The sequence below is a fragment of the Quercus robur genome, chromosome 4, assembly GCF_932294415.1.
Source record: "Quercus robur chromosome 4, dhQueRobu3.1, whole genome shotgun sequence".
NCBI lineage: Eukaryota > Viridiplantae > Streptophyta > Magnoliopsida > Fagales > Fagaceae > Quercus > Quercus robur.
The window spans coordinates 1,734,225-1,753,555 of NC_065537.1; the positions used below are offsets into that span (position 1 = coordinate 1,734,225).

The 19,331-nt window shown below is 32.2% G+C and overlaps 1 pseudogene; it reads right to left on the reverse strand.

Annotated features, from left to right (window-relative positions):
• Window positions 1-15,574: 15,574 nt before the first annotated feature.
• LOC126720311 (probable serine/threonine-protein kinase PIX13) lies at window positions 15,575-18,960 on the reverse strand (annotated as a pseudogene).
• Window positions 18,961-19,331: the final 371 nt, after the last annotated feature.

Genomic DNA, 19,331 nt, shown 5'->3' on the forward strand with positions numbered 1-19,331 from the left:
CACTTCTACTTCAAATGTATCACACTATAAACTGTGACTATGCTGTTAGGAAGACTTAGAACACAGCTTGAGGGTTGAGGCTTTGGGAAGGTTAAAGAGTCTTTACGTGAAGGGAATACCTTCTCGTTTGGCTTCTTATATGGAAGGTGAATTCAATGGCATTTAATCTGTACATATATCCAAGAAGGTCTGCGAGTAAAGTAGCGTCTGTTCAACTCCCCAATGTCATCTGTAACTGTCAGAATTGATTGGCCTCGTAAAGGCAATTTATTAAAGACGCACCTTGTTCACTGAAACGACGAGAGCACACCATGTGTAAATCTAGAAGAATGTCTCGTAGCCTGGCACATTTCCTAAGCAGATGAAGTGACGCCAACATTAATGAAGGACAGAGCTGAACGAACCGTAATAAAGGCTTGGCATCACCAAAACCCTCCTCTCCGACCAAGAGGTCGGATAGCAGGATTTTGAGAGGCTATTGTGGGGCTCAATAATTTGTGGCCCTAGCCCATTTTTGCATTGGGGCCTAAGGCTCGAGCCGAGGAAGAGTATAGCCGATGATAGGTAATAAAAGTCCAAATAGTCTTGAGACACAGCCGAGGATGATTCTGTCCTCGGCATATTCGAGGTCCCCCTGGAAGGAAGGGCAAAAAAGATATAGGAACAGTTCGGGAAAAAATCTAAAATATCTATGTCAATAAAGAAGGAGACGCTGGATAGTATAACGACCAAGGACAAAGGGAAAGCTGCTATTACTGCCATTCAATACTCTGCACCTAACAGAACCATGCTCTTCAGCTTTTACAACAACCCCCAACCACTTTGGGTATGGGCTGATGGGACAAATATCAGTCCTGGAAAGTCGAACCTACACGTGGACGCTGGATGAGGGATATAGGCTAGTATAAAAGGAAAAGTAAGCAATCCAAAACAGAGGCTGGGAAAAATGGCCAAAAACCAGAGCCTCCCAACCCACCTCCAGGAGAAAGACTCCTAGAGCGAACACGATTTAATTATGTATGAACACCACGAAAAAACCACTGTCTTGTGACCAAGGCCTAGCCTTTCAAACCCACGCTCTATAAATGATATTGTTTGGGCCTTTTTACGTGCGAACCCAACATTATTATGGGTTGTTACAAATTATGTCCTCACATTTATGTTTGTCCACAATATTGCTAACCTTGAAACTTGATTTTCTTAATTCATAGTTTATTATAACAAATTGTATAACATTGTAAGATTATAATATGGTATAATATTCACTGTTAAAAGTAGATTTTATTTTTCAAACTGATTAAATGATTTTGAAATCTACAAATAAGAATTTAAAGTATAAAATACTTTTATATCCTAAAATTACATAAATAAGCAACCTACCAATTATTTTTTCAACCACTCTATTCTCACAACAAAATATGGAGACCTTGATCACAAACACCCAATTAATTATCTGAATAAAATTAAAGAAATCATTTGTAAGTATCAACATAAAGAGAATGTGATTAAACAAAGAGAAATTTACTAAAACACATTCATTTATCAAAATTCAATTGTCTTTAGTTGGGCTTTCACATCCTTAAAAAAAAAAGAAAAAAACACTTTTAAATCACCATCCATTTTTGTTTTTATCACTATAGCTCGTACCACACAAAATAGCAGTAAAAAAAAAAAAACTTACAAAGAAACCTACAAATTATGAATTCTAAAACAATTTTAAAAAAAAAAAAAAATAGCTAACTTCATAAGTAATCAATTAGAATGTTTCTTTTTCTTTAGTTCCAAAAAAATACATTTAAAACTTTCCCAAACTAAAATCTCAAACACCCAAAGACTCCGAGCAAATCATAATCTTCACAAAATCTACAATGTCTAACTTCAACATCAAAACTGTAGGCTACCGTCACTGAATAAAAAATGTAAGCCCCCTTCCTTGGTCATAGCCTACTTATATGGGTTACGATCAAATGATACCACAACATTGGAGTTATGCAGGTGTCATTGAAAGGTTGAAAGTAAATGACATCGTTTGTCTAAGTGTACTTGAGATGGGATGATATGAAAAGCTATGGACGTGTATATAAAGGAGTAGAAGTGAAAAGGGTGAATAGAAATGCAAAGATGTTTTTATGTGTGTGAGAGATAAAAAGTCTTGAAATATTGAACCAAATGAAACAAATAGTAGTCTTAAAACATTGAATAAATAATGTAACAAAAATAGTCTTGAAACATTGAGCCAAAGGAAATAAAGAATCTCTATATTTAAATTTGTTCTTATCTTTGATGTGACTTAAGGGTATTTCAATTCTCTTCATAAAATGCGCCACATGGCAGAATCTCATACTCTTTCACATGAGATCTCTACTTATATATATATATATATATATTAAAATCTACATATAATACTTAATACTTATTTTTTTGTATAATATTTATGTTTGCCCACAATATTGTTAATTTTGAAACTTGATTTTCTTAATTCATATTTTCTTTAAAAAATATTGTATAGCACTGTAAGATTATAATATTTACTATTATAAATAGATTTTATTTTTCAAATTGATTAAATGATTTTGAAATCTACAAATAAGAATTTAAAGTATATAATACTTTTATATCCTAAAATTACATAAATTTCAGCAATCTATCAAACACTTTGTCAACCACTCTATTCTCACAACCAAATATAGAGACCTTGATCACAAACACCCAATTAAATTATCTCAATGAAATGAAGGAAATCATTTGTAAGTATCAACATAAAGAGAACGTGATTAAACAAAGAGAAATTTGCTAAAAACACATTCATTTATCAAAATTCAATTATCTTTAGTTGGGTTTTCATATCCTTAAAAAAAAAAATGAAAAACACTTTAAAATCACCATCGATTTTTGTTTTTATCATTATGGCTCATACCGCACAAAATAGTAGTAAAATAAACTTACAAAGTAACCTACAAATTATGAATATTAACACAATTAAAAAAAAAAAAAGAAGAAGAAGAAGAAGCTAACTTCATAAATAATCAATTAGAATGTTTCTTTTTCTTTTTCTTTAGTTGTAAAAAAATACATTTATAACTTTCCCAAACCAAAATCTCAAACACCCAAAGACTCCAAGCGAATCATAATCTTCACAAAATCTACAATGTCTAACTTCAACATCAAAACTGTAAGCTATTGTCATTGAATGAAAAACGCAAGCCCCCTTGTTCATAGCCTACTCATATAGGTTCCAATCAAATGATACTTCAACGTTGGAGTTATGTATATGTCATTGAAAGGTTGAAAGTAAATGACATAGTTTTTTTGTCTAAGCGTATTTGAGATGGGATGGTATGAAAGGTTATGGATGTGTATATAAAGGAGTAGAAGTGAAAAGGGTGAATGGAAATGCAAAGAGATTTTTTGTGTGTGTGAGAGATGAAAAGTTTTGAAACATTGAACCAAATGAAAAAAATAGTAGTCTTAAAAGATTGAATAATAATGTAAGAAAAATAGTCTTGAAACATTAAACCAAATAAAGAGTCTCTACTTTTAAATTTGTTCTTATCTTTAATGTAGCTTAAGGGTATTTCAATTTTTTTCATAGATTGCGCTACATAGCAGAACCTCATGCTCTCTCACATGAGGTCTATACTTATATATATATATATATATATATATATATATATTAATGGTGGACAAATGACGTGATCAGGGGCGGAGCCAGGGGGGGTCAAGGAGGGGCAATTGACCCCCTGACTCCTCTAAAAGTTTCTCCACTCTACCTGTATCATGCCAAAAGTTTGCTTCTTTGCCCCACCTGAAATAGAAAAGAACAAAACACACTCCACATCCACACTAACAACTACAAACAATCACTGGAAAATAAAAGGCAACAAAACAATTATTGACACTATTGATAGCATATCTCTTTGATTTTTATTTTGATCTATTTACCTTTTACCCTTCTTACAAAGTAAAATTGTTTTATTTTGTTATTAATATCAATTAAAATTTTCAAACTAATTGCATTTTCAATATTGTCTTTTAATTTTACCCCTCCTGAATTTAAACTCTGACTCTGCCACTGGACGTGATCCACCACGAGGAATGCATAATTTCTTAGGGTCTTTACATCAGTTGGGTTTTTCTGTTCATACCATAGATTGACTTTAATGGCTTGGGTAACTCACATGCTGGTCCAAGGAATCCGACTTAGTCAATTTGTACATGCAGACTCTAAAATGTGGATAGAGGAATTACGGTGTTGTTTTTAGCTGCTTTGACTGCGGATTTATTTGTTTTTAAGAAAGTTATCCATAAATTTTTAACTTTTTATCCAAAAATTCTCCATGTTTTCCCATTTTCTAATGATTTTCTGCCATTTCTTATTTTCCACCAACTTTCGGTAGCTTTTCAAGGCCCCTCTGAACCTCAGGTTTGTACAAATAAGGTATTATTAGAAAGCTTACAAGATCATCTTTACAACGGTACTAAAGTTGCGTCAATTAGATGTCCAAATTAAAATTACTTACCATTTAGAAAGAACTATGTATTTATGATGATTAAATGCGCTAGTCTTTAATTTATATATATATATATATATATATATATATATATTAATAGCAAAGCTCATAGAAAATTCAATTAGATTTTGATTGGATTCTCAATTTTGTGCTATATGTCCCATTTAATTTTTAATTTTGTGTCAAGTAAATTATTGAGTGTAAAAATCAAAGAGTCCAGATTCAATTAAATTCTAAATTGGATTTCAATTTAAGTCCAATTTTCCGCCACATGTCCATCTAAGTTTTTAATTTTTGCAGCAAGTAAAGTAATTAATTAGGTGCAAAAACTGAAGAGTTCAAAACCAATTAAATTCTAAATCACACACACACACACACACATATATATATATAATGATAAACCATTACATATTTTAGAAATATATGGTTTAAAAAAAGTGTAAGCTAATATTATGTATAATTTGAACCTCTTCCAAAAAAAAAAAAATGTATCATCTAAATCGTATAATTGTGGTTTTAAAAAAAAAATTGTACTTGTGCATATACACAATGTTACATACTAGTGAAAAAAAAAATACTAGTTAAAAGGTTTAATTTGTTATAACAAAACAAAAGTGCAGGTATTTATTTATTCAAATAAAAAATATAAGGATCAAATTGACACTCACTTTAAACTCAAGGGTGACATTTGTATAAACCCCCTTATTTATTTATTTATTTATTTGATGAAATAAACCTTCTTATTTGAATAGGGGTAAACCTCAAAAATTGGCTACAAGAATGCTAGAGAATTAAAAAAGAAAAGATAAAAGTTCCATTATGGTCTGACAAGATATGTAAACAATTTCGTTGAGTGTTCCCATAGCAATACGGCCTTGAATTTCCTTCACGATTATTTTTCTGAGGCCTAGAATTAAAACTTAATTTCCTCGTTTGATGAATAGCATGATCATACTACAAATACCAACAAGCAAATAGCAGAGAATTGGCTTGACTAAAAACCTTGATATGCAAATTTTTAATAGCAACAAATAAATAGCAACTAAAAACCCTGAAATATTCCCCAACAAACACAGCCCAAAAAACGCTGCATAACATCCAAAAACTGTGAAACTTGCCATTATTTTTAAGCAGACAATAACTCTCTCTAGTTCTCTTCTTTGTTGACCTTCTCACATATGGGTTCCTACCTAATGTTTCTCTTCTCAGAGCAGCAATATAACGGTCATTCGCGTCGTCTTTCTGCTGCAATTCTCCAAGGTATTCTGCCAATCCTCTCGATTTACTTTCCCCATCATCTGATTGATTCACAATTTCAAGTTCAAACAGTCATGATGTGTTATAGGAATTTAACCACGCCTAATCATTGATGTTTAGGTTAACGAATGTTAACCTAATCATTAAGTGAACACTCCTCAGGATCCGGATCCACACATGCATCCAAGGCTCCAAGGCACTTTGTAGACTATTTACAATCTCAATCATTGAGGGACGATCTGGACCATTTAGACTTATACAATCCAAAGCTAGGGACCCAACATGTGCCACTGCCTTTCTTTCAACGTAGCAATTTTATTTATATCAATTGCATTGTGCAATGTAAGATGACGTGTGTACTCGGGGTCCATGTAATCCAAGGTGCCCATCTCTACCAGATCAGAAAAATGCTCCATCTCGTCTCCCACGAAGTGCTTCACAAAATGGCCGATTTTAGACACCTTAGCAGTCCACGTTGCATCTAGCAATATATTAGACGACTTGATATTGCGGTGTACGTATGATTAGTGTTACTGCATGCACGTGTAGGTACTCAGAGCCTTTTGCTGCATCTAGTGCCACTTTAATCTGGGTGGCCCATGATGACATTAGAGGACTACATTGAAGCTTATGAAGATGGTCATGAAGGCAAGTATGGAGCTAGAGCCTTGAGTTAAGGGGGGCGGTTTTATTATTGGTTATGTGCAGTGATTTCAACCTTTGACTCTGCTATCACTTAGTTGCTGAGTGTTTATTTTTTATTTTTTATTTTTGTTTGTTTGTTTGTGTTGGTAAGAACAAAATTATTTTTGTTTAGAATTTTTTAAATGACAGGGTTGTTTATTTTAAATAAAATTGGTTAATTAAGCTTAATTTTTTAAAAAGTTTTACTATTGGTAATTTTTGTTGTTGAGCTATTTTTTTGGAACTTGCATATTTTGTTTTTGATTTTAAATCTATAAATTTTTTTATAGTCACTAAAATGAGGAAAATACTAGCGCTACAATTTTTTTTTATATATAAATTATTCATGTAATAAGTGGTTATTACTTATTAGTAAGTAAAAAAATGATGTAAATGCTAGGTTCATGTGTAAACCAATAAAAATTTACTACCAAAACAGTTTGTAAAAATGTTATAAAAAGTTTGTGAGTATATCATTACTCTTAAAAGAATCAATATTATTGTTTAAGGGAAAAAAATGTAATTTTATAGAACAAAATTACTAAAATTAGTACACACACACATATATATATATATATATATATTTTTTTTTTTTTTAAAAAAAATTAGGGGGGGCCATTGCCCCCCTAGTCCAAAGCTAGCTACATCCCTGCATGAAGGCTACCATTTTTCATGTACTCGTAGACCCATATGGGCTCGATACTATCCTCACAAAATCCCAATAAGCAAACAAGATTATTGTGACTAAGGCGAGACAAAGCTTTTGAGTCAATTTCACAAGCACGGACACCGTTCTCGCACTTAATAGCCACTTCTTGGCCATTATCTAAAGTGGCATGGTAAACTGAGAAAAAGCTAACTGTTCCAATCTTGTGATCATCTAAGAAATTGTTAGTCGCTTCAAATAGCATTTTGAAAGGAAATTCTTTCTTAACTTTAAATTTCATCAAGACTTCGAATCCTGTCTTAAGGATTGTGAGTCTAGGTCTTTCGGAACTATTTGTTAGTGGCTTGGCTGCGGAGAAGAATGACAGTACGGAATGAGAGAATTTTGGAGGTGTTCTATTAGATTTTGAACTATTATTGCTCTTTGGCCTTGTTGATATAGAAGGATTAGTAATTGGACACTGAACATTACACTAGACCCAAGCCAAATTCCATTGTGAATTTAGTTGGTAGGATCCGTTGTTACACATTTATTTATTAATTAATTATTATATTCTAGAATATTATATAATTACTAAAACACCCGGTGTACAACCTACCTGCCAAAGTTTTCATTCAATACTCTCGTGCACCTTGCACTGAATGGCAGAATAGCCTAATTAAGTGCTCATTTTAGGATATATTTCATACCCATTTCACTTTACAGAACATTGGATGAGAGAATAGCCAATAAATTATCAATTTAGGACATGCGTCATACCCATGTCACTTTACAAAGCACTAGAGTTAAGCAAAACTCTTTAGTTTATTACTATATATAATTGGTGTAAATAGAAAAAATATCCAATATTTCGAATGCATGCAACATCACACTAATGTTGTTGATCAGGCGAATTCTAACTCAAAATATTTTACTCACTTTACCAATTCAGTTAAATAAGAACTCACAAATTAACAATGTATTTTGAATATAGAATCCGTGTTTAAGTGAAGGGATGTATAGGGACATTGAATATATACAATAATTTTTCTTTAGGCCTACATGTAGGACTTATTCTTATATGAGGTGAAATATAATAATGCACCAAATTACAAAATGAAGTGATGTTTAATGCTATGGATAATACAAATTCTACTATACATGCTAATGTTTCAATGTTTAATTTAAAGACAACATAGGAAAAAAAAAGAGGGGGGGGGGGGGGGGGGATATACAATTTAAATATAAGGTGTAGCAAATTAATCTATAACAATATAATTTTAGAAGTAATGAATTAAATTTAATGTTTCAAAAAGTAACAAGTTAAATCTTAACTCATTTAAGTATAACTGCGTTGTGTTTGGAGTTTAATTAAAATACACTATGGATTTTATTTATTATCTTTTCAAATCTCAAGATTTAATTTTTTTACTTTTAGAGTTGTCGGACCATGAGCTGTGCCATTCGACATCACACCACACAAACCAGTTTTTAGAATGGCTGTAGGAAGTCAAATTGTGGTCCCCCTAACAATCCCTCCCTCATAATGACCCTTCCATGACTTGAATTCCTGACCTTGGCTCTGATACCATTTTTCGAACTGTGAACTATGCCATTCCACCTCAAAATCAATTGGTGATGAGGAAGACACACTCAAATCTTTTATGACATTCGACATCACACCACACAAGTCTGTTTTTAGAGTGGTTGTAGGTAGACATGGCAAAACGGGCGGATCGGGTCGGGTTCGGGTCGGGTCAATCGGATCACGGGTAAAAAACGGGTCATTTTTGGCGGGTTGGAAACGGGTTTGGGTCAATCGGGTTGCGGGTCGGGTCGGGTTGGGTCGGGTTGACCCGTATTTTTCACATGAAATTTTTTATTTTTTATTTCTTTTATTTTTTTATTTTTTTTATAAAGAAAACAATATGTATTTGTCATTTAGATAGTTATGCAACATATTACTTGATGTAAAATGCATTATTTTGAATTCACTACTTATATCAAGAATAAACTCAGTTAAACTTATTAATACTTATTCAATAATTTTAAAATTATACAAATCCTAACATTGCTATCTAAAACAAAACAACACAAAGATAAGTAAAACAAATATACAAGTTTTATTTTTACACAATATCAACATTCCAAAAAAAAAAAAAAAATTACAAATGACTTATTGGATAACTCATTTGATAAAGAATAAAAATATATAAGAAAGTTACAATTTTAAAAATTAGTTTTATAATCTATTATCAATTGTGGTTGGCACTCTATTTCAATTTGAAATATACATTAAAGTTTGATTGCTTACTTATTTATACCTAGTCTCTTTTATGAAGATCATATCATTATTAAGCAGCACACACTCTAGGAAATATCATAATTTATTTTGAAAATCCGTTTATTTTGAACATAAATTGTTAAAAAATAAATCTAAGCATTCATAATTTATGCTAATTTGATACTTTGGCTTTACTATTTTCACACTTGTGAATGTGTCTCACACATATCTACAATTTTAAATCTGTTTTTAACTTTACTATAACCAGATTATCTTGGCATGTACTTTGCTATTTGATATCTAAAAATCTTTATTCATTACAGAATGCTCAACCATTTATTTTTCAATTAATTTTCATGCAGTTATGTAAATGTATCAATTGTTTCCTTAAAACTCACAATAAACCATTAAACCAATATTGTCTTAATTTCACTATTTTTTTTTTTTACCCAAAAAAAAAAGTTTTAAAAAAATGGTTCAGGTTCGGGTCGGGTCGCGGGTCGGGTCGGGTTGACCCGCAAAAAACACGGGTCGGGTCACGGGTCAACCTGTTTTTGCTTCGGGTCAAAAAAATCGGGTTCAGGTCGGGTATTTTTCGGGTCGGGTCGGGTCGGGTCAAAAAATTCTGACCCGTTTTGTCATGTCTAGTTGTAGGAGTCAAATTGTGGTCCTCCCAACAAGAGCTATAGAGTTTAAATTATTATTTTTCTCAAAAAAATAATTAATAAATTTATGTGTTATATTATTGATGTGACATTATTTACATTGACTGTCATGTCAATTTGTAAAATTTTTGTAGTAAAATTTGAAATAGATTAGTATTTTTCATGAATAACTTCATCAAGAGGTGACGTAATGCACAAACTATTTACGGCAAAATATTTAATTATATTAGTGTTAGCACGAGCACCATTGCTAAACTTTTCGTCACCTATGAAAGTCTAGGGACCAAAAGATTAGGTTAGCAAGCGCCCATTAAGGAGTACTGATATATTTTTGATACCCAAGTATTGCACTTGCATCTCTGTATAAATACTATGGATTGAACTCTATAATACATTCATTCCTCTCCCAAAAACATGTATGCACACATGGAGTTCATCCAGTAAAGAATACAAAGCAAAGGAGGGAGGTATATCTTTCATTTCTAATGAAAAAGTTGTTGGATTTGGTTTGTAATTAAACTTCATTTATGATCTCTCCATAAGTAAACTAGTTATGTATTGGATTTGGTTTATTTGGTATCCAATTGATATTCTATCTATTAAGACTATCAAGTCACATCAGAATAGTTGAGAGGAGAAATATAAACTTGGAAATTGACAGTTGAGCTATAAAAACTCTACAATTCATGTATATATTTAGTCATAAAGAACAATGAAATGCTTCATACTCCTTAGTCTTTGCTACCACCATATCATGAATCATGAATAAGTTTGATCTTTGTAAATCAGTATTAGGCTACACAAGTTCATCATGTTGCTATCATTTATATAAAAACCAAAAAAATGTTCATCATATTGTACAATTTTAGGGTCATGTTTTCTAGGAGCAAATCAACATCACATCACATCACATAAAACACTAATTTTAACATGAGATATTAATACTTTCTAAAGGGAAAGAATTTGGTGTCATTTTATAGGGTCAAGGCATGTCCAAATATTTTTTTTTTTATGACAATGATACATGAACCAATCTTTTATTTATTTATTTATTTAATATTTTGATTAATAAATTTTCGCTAAGGCGAATGGGGAACAGAGATTTAAAGTAATCACTTCTATTTTATAATACGTGATCTTCAATCGGTTTTGCTATCTCTTAAGAGTGAAATTGTGAAAACTATTATGTATTTATCGTAATTATTGCAAAAACAACTATAGGTATATAACCTATATATTCAAATAATATATTATAATTATTTAAAAAATTCCTGTAAATAAATGGTTTTTATGATCCAATCATAGGGAGGATAGAATAAAGTTTATTTGGCAATGTGTTTTTATGGATGCACTAAACTCTTCTTCTTCTTCTTCTTCTTCTTCTTCTTCTTCTTTTTTCTTTTTTTCTTTTGTGTAACTCATATATACAATGGTCAATAGTAGTGGGTTTTAATCCCCACCTTTTATTTGATTAGTGATTGATGTGGCAGTTTTTCATTAAAACAAAAGGGGATTCCTTTTTAAAAAGTATTAGAAGTAAGCCAAACTCTTTTTAAGAAATTTAGTGGTGGAGCTGAGCATGGAAAAGGAATCAAATTCTCACATATTTTTGTTTGGATCAAGATGTCATCTTTCAAATATTAGCAAGACCATTGGATGAACGCCTTATCCAAAAGGTTTGCAAAATTTGGTTTAAAATGATTCGTGATTCATACTTTGTCAAGGTCCATAATGTAATGATAAACAAATATCTAAGTAGGTATTCATTATCGAAAAACAAATTCAGGGTCTGAACACTTCATTTTTAATGTAAACAATGGCAATTTGACAGTAAAATATTACAACACTCTTGCTGCACAATTGTTGATATTGAAGATGCCTATGATGGGCTAATACTTCCCAAATCTATATTTGGCAATGATATCCATGTCTATAATAGTAGCACTGGCTAAATGACTAATGAGTTCAAAGAGCTGCTATTCACTAGTATATGATGTGTCCTTCCAGAAGTAAAAGGCAGTTTGCTTAAGAATATGTTCAAGCGTCATATATGTGTAATGGATAGTAATGATGATGAAGTAAATGAAAATGCTGCTTGGAGGCAATTGAGCTATTCTATCTAAGTAATGTTTCCAAGTTATTCCATAACTTGTTTTGATATTGTCTATAATGGGGCTTTGAATTGGATAGCAGAAAGTATTGAAGAAAGTGATAAAGATATAACAGCAATAATCAAGTGTGAAGCTTAGAGAAGGAATTGAGTTACCATGCAAACCCAACATATGCTACATGAAAATGTTCAATTGCAAGTTATTAATTTTCAATGTGTTAGGTTCTAAAGACTTAGGTTTTTATGTATTCAGAACTCTAATGTGTATTGTTGGCAAACCATGATCAAAACAATACGTTTAGTTGTGTTTAGACTTGCTCAAAGTTGTATTTTTTATGTAAAGTTGGAATCGAGCTAATGTAAAAGTTACTGTGCATTTCGGCCTGGCTTGATGGAATTGAGCTAATTTAGAAGTTACTGTGCATTTCAGCCCGGCTCGATCGATCGAAGCTTAGGCTCGATCGATTGAATCTCGGGCAGAATGCATTTTTCTACAGATTTCCAACTCAGTCATAGTTTGTTTAAAATGTTTAGGGTTTTCTAATTTGTCCTATGTATAAAAGGCAAACCCTAGCCACATTTTAGTGTTGCTCATATTGCTGTTTGTGTAAATCTCTTGTGAGATCTAGAGGAGCTTTCCTTTACACAAACTTAGGGTTTTCAAGGAAGAGATATTATCTACACCTTGATGATCAACTCAGTTGCTGCCATTGAAGCTTAAAGAAACACAAGCGGGTGTTCTTGTATCTGGTGGTGAATCCAAGAAAGAAGGAGTCCGTGGATTTGGAGCTTGCACGTGGTCGTGTCGGTAAGTTCTACTGGTGGGTAGCAATAAGAAGTCGAGCGTGAGGGCTTGTAAGTCTTATTATATGGACTTCGCTTCTTTCAAGATAGTGGATTCAGGTTTACCTTTAGGATAACTAGGTTAAATCCTCCCCAGGTTTTTACTGGTTTGGTTTCCTGGGTGATCATATCTTTGTGTTATTTATCTTTCCACTGCTTTGCACGATATGATTGTTTTGATTGTGATAATTACCTAGTTTTGTTAAATTGGACTAAGTAACAACTTGGCTAATTACCTAGGTTAATCCAATTGTGTTTTTAAGGGGTCTAAAAACCATCACAATGGAGTTCTTTGTAATGCTACTCAAGCTTCCAGAGATGAATTTGACTTTTGGCTCTTAAGGGATTGGATTAAACCTATTTGGATCAAGAAATTTTGAAGAGTTTATCAGTGATGATTTTTTACCTCTTGCAATATACCAAAGTGAGTAGTGACAAGTCTTGTCTAGTAGAAAACTACATTGCCACAAGTTGTTTATTTACAATGTAGTCAAAGAATAAGGATCAATAGATGCATCCTCTCTTCCTCATTTTTCGAGGTTCACTTTTATCAATAGGCATGTTTGTTGGAACTAATAATAATATTATTAAGCTCGCTCTTAGTTCTTTTATGATTCATTTGGATAGATCCGTTTAAGAGAAAATTTTAGATTTCAATTTGTGGTTTAAGTAACTTGTAGAGTATGGAGGGGTTTTTTGTTTTAAACTTTTTTTTTTTTTTTATTAATGAACTTTTTGGATGGATATGAGTTTTATAAATACTAATTGCAAACCCACATGATACACGTGAAAAAATGTAATATAATTATTTTATATAAGAATATAATGTAAAATTTGTAAGTTAAATAATGCACGTGTACTTTAAAAGTATTTTATATTTTAAAATTTTTATGTAATGGAACATATAATGTTTTTTATATTCAATAACAATATATAGTAATCTATATATAATAATAATAGATAAAGTTGAGAAAAACTCAAATTTGAATTCCAAATTAGAGTTCCAATTTTGTACCATGCGTCCTAAATTATTTATTTGTAAGGAGTTTTATTTCTTAATTTTAGAATCAAATGTGGGACCACATCATAAATATTCATCCAAGTGAGTTATTAAGTACAAAAACCGAAGAGTCTAGAATAAATGAATAAAAAAAAAGTTCTTCACAATCATTAAAAAAAAAAAAATGGACAATTTATATTTTATACCTAAAATTTTTTAAAGAGTTAATAAGATAAAAAAAATGACTATCAATAGTATTTAAATTATATATATAGGAATTATATAATACATCTTATTATATATCTTAAGTGTATCCATGCATATGCATGGGGTTACAAGCTAGTATATATAATTGGAGAAGATGTTTTTAAAAGGAATTTTTAAAAATATAACATAATCGGTTGATTACCTTTTTGAACATATCCAAGAATGTTAAAAAAATGTACATCACCATTCCATGGAACACATGTAAAATGTTACATTAACCTAAATATAAGTAAAATGCCTATATTATTTTAACTTGAATTTTAAGGAAATCTTATGAATATTTGTCATTTTTATTGCTTTTTTAGGACTCATATCTCTATGTTTTAATGTCTATTTTGTTTGTATTTTTTAGCCCAATACTAAAGAATTTAGCCCAAATAGAATAAAATTTCATACTTTTCAATCCAAAAATGAAGAAATTTTTTTTAATTTTTAAGCCCAAAACTGAAAATGAAACCTACAAAAAAAAAAAAAAAAAAAAAAAAAATCAATTTAAGGTGCAATTAGTCCAAAATGGACTGGAGAGACCACACTGGACCAAATGGACTAAAGTAGACTGAAATGGACTTAAATGTTACGCATATATGGCTTAATAAGAGTGTCGCAACAATAAATGACACACTTAAGCTTTTAGATATCATATAGAAATACAAATTTAGAATTTAAAATAAGTAGGTGTATAATGGCATTTTAAATCCATAATATCACAACTCACAAGTGCTTTTGTTTGAAAATTTTGTTCTAAACTCAAATCTTTTACGTGCTGTTGAATTATAGTAGCAATTTAAAAAAAAAAAAAAAAAAATCCTCAAATCCAAATTCAACCTCAATTTCAAGGCTATGCCTGCATTCCATGTATTGGGTTCTTTGAATTGTTTAGCCCTATTGGGTTCTTTGAATTGTTTAGCCCATTCTATTGCTGATAGCATATAAGAAACAAACCTCTATCCGATATAAGAATCCATTAAATAAGACTAATCTGTGATGCTCTTCAATTTAAACACAGGAGCAGTGATATCAGATGGGTTTTACTAGTTTATCAACTCAAAATTCAGATGCATGACATGCACTCTGAAAGAATGAGATCTTGATGTCTCTTTGACATAAATGGATCATCACCAGAACCAAAAAGGTCCACAAGCACAACACAGCTCCTCAATCCTCCACTTGGTTGTATGAAAAGATTATATAACCATACAAATATATTTTTTCACACTACAGATAAGATGATACTAATCAAGTTTCATTTCTTCACCACTTCAATAATTACAAGCTAGAAAATGTAAAAACTCAATAGAATGAGAAACTTGAGAAGAAAGAATTCTTGATATTCAAACTAATGGATCCCAATATAGAATATGCACGCTTCGGGAACAAAACTAATAACTTTGTAACACATCCTTAAGCTGTTAAGCACAACTCACCGGACCTTCTAGATAATTACAATCCCGCTGCTAAATACTCATTCAGTCATACAAGTCACCAATAAAATATCAATACTCATTGTAACTTACAAAAGATCACATTAACCAAAATTAAAAAATAAAGTGGGAATTGTTGTTTTTCATGAGTAACAATCAGCATACAAGTGAAGAATTATGCTTGCATGTAGCAGATGTATCAAAGTCACCTTACTTGGGAGGAATTTTGGTAGGCTGGATTTCCATTCAGTCTAGGATGAAGTGGAGAACGATGGTGCAAAGGCTGCTGGCCTTGTCGATGAACCATAGGATGACTACCATGATTTCTACGCTCCCTTGGTCTTTCATTGGCAGCTTCAAACCATTCCAATTTTTCTAAAACTTCTTTCATTGATGGTCGGAGCTTAGGTTCAGCTGCGAGGCACTCTAGCGCAAGCTGAGATATATGGAATGCAGCCTTGGGTGGATATTTTCCACCCAACCGGGAGTCCATGATTTGTTTCAACTTTCTTATTTCTGATAGATATGGTTTGATCCAATCCACCAGATTATGTTTCAAACTTGGACGATTTGTATCAAGTGCCCGTAAACCTGTTAGTATCTCAAGTAAAACAACACCAAAACCATACACGTCACTCTTGACGTACAGACGCCCTGTATAATTAGCATAACATATTGTGATGACACAGCTTTTAAAACATTCAGGGTTAAGTAGCTAAAGTTTGCCAAAATTTAGGTCAAGCTTAAGCCTCACCCTCATTTGGCCTTAAGAGCACCAAAAGTCCAAAAGTTTTGGCAGAAATAATACCTATGGCAACATACTCTGGAGCCATATAACCCATATGTGGGCATTACTCGTGTTTGCACACGTGATTGACTAGCTGATGGACCCAACTTCACCAAGCCAAAGTCTGATATCTTGGCAGTATAGGACTGCAATAAAACCAAAAGTTAGACAAGTTCAAACTTTATTTGTGAGGCATTTTTTTGTGACAAGGAATTTTTAAACTTTTTAATTCCATGACGTGGTGGATCAATTGTGAGAGGTGGGTTCACAAAGGGAAAAATGGGTGTGCATAAAGGTTCGAAATGTGAACAAGATGAAAAGATGATATAATAATCAATGGGCTAGGGACAGTAGCAATATATGATTCCTTAGTGCATCTCTTGTAGTTTGATAGTTTTTCACTTTTCAATAGAAGTTTACCCCATCCAGCAGTATATATGAGGCTTTAAAATCTCTATAAATAACTTGCTTATAAGATGTGTGCAAAAATGCCAGGCCCCGAGCTGCTCCAATTGCAATCTTAAGTCGTATATCCCATGGAAGTGGCCAAATAGCTGATCCCCCTGCACAAATAAAAGATGTGTATGGTGAACCAAATGAACTTTTATATTTGAATCACATTCACAGCACATTCCCTGCACATATGTACAGTAATAGAATTCAATTATGTTTTAAGCTCTTACTACCAAACAGATGGTTTTCTAGGCTGTCTTTTTGCATGAATTCATAAATGAGGAGTAACACTCTGCCCTCCCAGCAATAGCCTAACAGCTTGATTAGGTTAGGATGAGAGAGCCTTCCTAAGAAATTCATCTCTGACTGCACCAATAAATTAGCACTGAGATAAGCATACATATTTAAAATGGTTTGAATGTAATGTTAAAAAGCAAATTAATGAAACGTCTAACCAAACTCCAAATAATGCATCTGTGTGTGTGTGTGTGTGTGTTTGGGGGGGGGGGGGGTGGGGGGAGCTCTGATGTGGTTTAGAAAAAAAGAACTGTGGCTTAATTTAATACAGAACAAGCATTCAGAACATCAGGTAATTAATTGTCTATAAAGTCTTGGTCTCCACTAAAACTAGTTATGTTAGGCACCATTTGCACTAATCATTCTAAACTAGAATAGTATTGTGTACCCCAGACTTAGTAGCAATGAGGAAGCTGCAGTTTCCTCTCTCTTTTTTCTCTGCAATTGTTTACAGTATTTAAGACACAGCAAAATAACATATCCAAAGGTTTCTTTTGGATATAATATATCAAAGGGTTCATTATAGTTATCATCATAAAATATGGGATTGTTTGCAATGTCCGCTCTAAATCTCTAATCTTTGAGATCAACGTGCTAATTTGAATTTAATTAGTAATGTTTACCCAACCATCCAAATTAGTGTTAAAAATCTAACAAATTAGTGAGTTAGTTAGGGTGGACATTGCAAGTTAACGAAAACTAACACATTAGAGCATCCCACCACCTAATCAGCCCACTAATTTTAAATAGCATAGTGAACATTACAAATTGATCTCGAATCAGGTTGTTGATTGCAAGAAAAATAAAAAATGACGATAAACATTGCAATGAGCTTATAGTTTTGGGTGGATAGTTGCAATTAACCCAAACAAGAAAGAGAAGTCGTGAATAAGATCTTACATGACTACAATTGAAAGTGGTTTATACTATTTGCAACTACCTTTCCTGTCCAATTACCTTTTGCATGATCTTTTTCTGGAAGAGGAGAAGGGTACATTAAAAAGAAACAAGCAATGATGAATATAGCAACAACAAGCACAATAAAAGTGCGACTGAAAGGACAAATAGAATTCAAAACACACGAACTTCACAACTATATATTCTTCCCTAGCAAGTTGTGTAGAATTACCTGCCAATCCTGAAATCCTTGCAAGCTCTTGGATTGCCCCTTATCTTTGAGCCAACCCTTAAAGACCTGCCCAAAATTCTTGGTTGCAACCTTTAATTCTGTAAAACTGAAGATCCTCAAGATTTGTTCCATTCCTTATCAAACTAAAACTGCCGGACTCTAAGTTGGCTGATGGGAAAACAGAGTACTCTGCTGGTGATTAACTTCTTTCTTCCCTTACGTTCCGAGTTGTTGGCAACAAATCCTGCAACCAAAAATTACGAAATACAGAAATGTTAAAGTTGAAATTATATAGTATTCAGTCAGTAAATTTTTATTGTCTGACTCAAAATTCTTTGAAACTTACCTGAATCAACTTGGTGCTTCCTGTTTCTCAAAAAAAAAAAAAAAACCACGGTGCTTCCTAATACTGATATTGGACAGAAAAATTTTGGGAGATTGAGAACGAAAGAATTACATATAAAAATGATGTGTTGTGTTGGTGTTCATAATTTATAAGAATTTGGAAGTTTCATGATACTCTCGCGTTCCTTTCGGCGCTGAACAGTTTTTTAGTAGCGAACAAAGTGCGTTTGGTACTTTTTTTTTTTTTTTTTTTTTTTTTGCTTTGTGAATTGTGTTTGGACGGGTGTGCAAAAAACCCACCGACCCGCCAAATCCGACCCAACCTAACCCGACCCGTCGGGTTGGGTCGGTTTTTAAGGCTTGGTGGGTTGGGTTGGGTTACAAAAAAAAAATTTTATGGCGGGTTGGGTTGGGTTTGGGTCATAAAATTACAAACCCGCCAAACCCAACCCGACTCACCCATATTTAATATATATTTAAAATATATTTTTATATTTAATATTTTTTTTAAATCAATTGTAGGGCACTTATATATATATATATATATTTAATAATTAAAAAAAAAACATTTGTAGAGCAACATTTCCTCAGTTCCTCCTACTAATACTAATTTAATATATATATATATATAT